Below are 3,536 nucleotides of genomic sequence, written 5' to 3'. Positions count from 1 at the left end.
GCCTGTTGTTATCATCACAAAGAATACACACTTTTATGTCGCGACGAAGCTATGTGTGTGCTTCTGAGTCGACTGACATTTCCACGGCACTACGACGACATATCACGAATGTTTGGACGTTCCCGGGCACGTTTGTGTGATATCTTCTCGCACCTCGTGCATACATTTACGACCGGTGGAACCAAACCTTGTTTTTGAACCAAAAATAGCTACGGACCCGCATATACACCTACTGCAATGCTGTTGCTGCCAAAGGATCTCCACTGGAATGCGTTTTTGGATTCATGGATGGAACCAAAGTTCACACGAATCGAATATCAGCTACTAGGGTATAAACGATACCACTGCCTAAATTTTCAGGCCGTGGCTGCACCGGATGGCATTTGCGTTCACTTTTGAGGCTAGTAGAAGGACGGTCGCCATGATTCAGCTATGCTGGCATTGAGTGGCTTACAGCAGTCATTTGCCCAACACCACGATATCATTTCCAAAAAGTTCATTTATGGGGACCCCGCTTATGGAGTGACGAAGTATGTTTTGAGTGGCTATCGTGGAAACAACTTGTCGCGAGAGTAGCAAGCAAGCTTTTAACAAATCGAGGAGCAGTGAGCGGCAAGCTGTAGAGCGAAATTTCAAAATTATGAAGTCCCTCTGGCCGCATATTTCGTACAAGAACATGTCAAAACTCATGCAATCTCCGGTGGCAAAGCCGTCTGTGTGGCAATGTTGTTGACGAATTGTCATTGTTGCCACTTTCGTGGAAATCAAATTAGCATGTACTTCGATCTACTGCCACCAACACTTGAAGAGTATCTTGACACTGTAGACGTTGTTGATCTGTAAATTGAGAATTATGTACTGCACAGATATGTTGAAATCATTACTACTGGTATACATGTAGTTGCTACTGGTATTGTGTGTGCAGGCATTTCGTTAACAAGGGCAGTCAATAGAGTAGTCAATGTACATGGCAATACTTGAACTTGTAGTTGCTGAACCTCACGATCCTTGCCGCGTTTCTTGTCCTCGCCAACTTCCTCTCCTCGACGTCCTTCTCAAACATAATTTTGCGAAGTTCCAGTTCACGCTTGCTGCATTCGTTCATCAACGAAAGAACCTTCAACATTTTGACGCCACCGCGCCGGAGTCGTCTTCATCCTTCATCTTTCGGTTTCCTTGCGACTTCATCGCTTCTTCGCGCATGAAGGCCCCATTTTCTTCGACTTGTGAGGCTTCTTCGTATTCTTGCGTCAGACGGTTGCTTCCTTCTCGCTTGGCTCGTCGACATGGTTGCAAAGATCGACTAACAAGATGGTCTTTTCGGTGACATTCTCGGCAGCACACGAGGCTCATTGCGAAGCGTTGTTTCTCTCACGATGGCCCCGTCAGAGGATAAGAAATCTGGCTTGCTCGAATTGCGGGCGGTCAAACTCGCCTGTGGTGGCCAAATTGCGTGCGACTGAGTCCCAAACGTCCATGATTTTGCCCCTGCGGGCCAAGGATGGCATTTCTGCACTTATTTGGGTGAGTAACAGGACGACTTCGCGCTCGGTGAAGACGCGGCGCTTTACTGGTGTTGTCATCACTTGCCGAATTCGGAATGAACTAATTCCTTTCCGAGGGCCGTGGGAAAAGGATGACAATCAGTTTCGTCGGTTTCCTCAATGGTTTTCTAAGAGTTTCTTGAAAGATGCAGCGGCAAGCGAAACAGGAAACGAAAGGACTATTATGAAACCTTTCTAATGTCTCGTCAGTCCTTTCTTAGGTCCCTCAGGTCGCCCTCACCCTTTTCCAAACATCGTGATCGCACACGGTCCAAGTCGGACCAGTTGAACGTTGTTGACGCATTTTCCTTGAAATGTTCTCTTTACAACAGTGCAGCTCACAGTGCCATCTGAATTGCCTACGTCAGCTGCACTACTAACACGTGCCGAGAAGTGGCCATGACTAGCTGTCCCCAATCGATGTTGTGCCTTACCGACGCTCAGCGCTAAAAACTACCCCAAGTGCGAGTTGTCCTCCCCATCGCAGCACTGCTGCCGGCAACAACGGGTACCAAGAGCAAAATGATGCGTAGCAAAGGCCGGCATCCCCGACTTCGTCAATGACAAAGCCGGTCCCAACTGTGCCCCTGGTGACTTCGAGAGCGTAATCGGTGTCGGATGATAATGCATTGGAATCTCTCAGCCGCCAAGGCCCGTGACAAGCGCGTCAAGCCGGATGTGTCAGTTCCTGGTTCCTGGTCCGTTCGCCGTGTACTACAGGCCACTCGACCTTCAACGTATCTCCGCGACATCGTTGGCAGCCCCCATGTCATGGGTGCCGTTCTTGAACTGACGTGTTTTGTAGTAAGGTCGTCGGTCGAGGAAGACAAAGGCAGCAGGCGGTTAGCCGGCGACTTAAGACCAAGAAGGGATATCGACAAGTGAATTGATCCTTTAATAGACTTGTTTTGCTACATCCAGTTCTTCTCTTACTTGCGCATGCATGACGAGCTTGCAACTCGCCCTTCAACGCCGCTATTCGGCCATTGGTGTTCATCATCAATGCAACTATGCAAACACAATCCCCGCCATGACCTTTCGTCACCCAGTTCTTTGTGTCCGGATCCGGTTGCTTGGACTTCGAACGCGGCAACCTTCGACACTCCCCTAACTGTGGTGAGTGAACCGACCATGGCGCGGTACTCCCCTTGGTCCACAGTTGGCTGTTGCTCATCGTGCCATAGTTCTTCCTGGTCGGTGACTTCAGGGGTGGTGACGGGATGGCAGTTGGCCATACCGAAGCGTTCGAGACCTTCGTGGCGTATGCGGCTTGGCACATGGTAAGCAGTCTCCCTTGATTTGATGGTGGCGATTGATGCGGATTCCGAGCAGGTATTGGACGGGACCTTGGCGTTTCAACTCGATCTTGTTCGCAAGCTCTTCCACGGCTGCGTCCTTGTTGGCCTGGGTTGGGGCGGTGGACTATGAAATCATCGACATACGTGCCGAGGATTTCAAGTTCGTCGCCTTGGCCTCGGGTGAACACGCATGGGTCGTGGGGGCTTCGTTGCCAACCGAGGGCGGCGATTTGTGCCTTGCAGTGCTTCTCGAACTCGTGGCCGCTCTGGTTGAGTCCATAAAGCGCCATGGTGACGAAGGCGGCCATGCCCGGTTGCGTTTCGTGCCCTTCAGGTTCGACGGCCAATATTGGCGTGGTTAACTTGGCTTGAATGTAGGCGTTGACGGCGTCCGCTTGTTCGAGGGCCATATTGCGGGCGGTGGCTACGGCGCAGATCGCACGAATCGAGGTCATCTTGATCACATTCGTTGACGACTCGTCGTAGTCGACGCCTGCGACTTGGGAGAAGCCCTTGAGCACCCAACGGGCCTTCCAGCGTACTACGTCCCCTTCGGCGTCGGTCTTACGTGCATAGGTCCAACGTCCTTTGATGACCTTGCGGCCGGCGGGTGGTGGTGCCACAGTCCAGCACTTCAGTGCGACCAGTTGTGCCACTTCGGCTTCTTCCGCGGCTTTCCAGTGTTGCCAGTCCG

Source organism: Aphanomyces invadans (genome assembly GCF_000520115.1).
Source record: "Aphanomyces invadans strain NJM9701 unplaced genomic scaffold supercont1.56, whole genome shotgun sequence".
Lineage (NCBI taxonomy): Eukaryota > Oomycota > Saprolegniomycetes > Saprolegniales > Verrucalvaceae > Aphanomyces > Aphanomyces invadans.
This window is presented reverse-complemented; position numbering follows the sequence as displayed.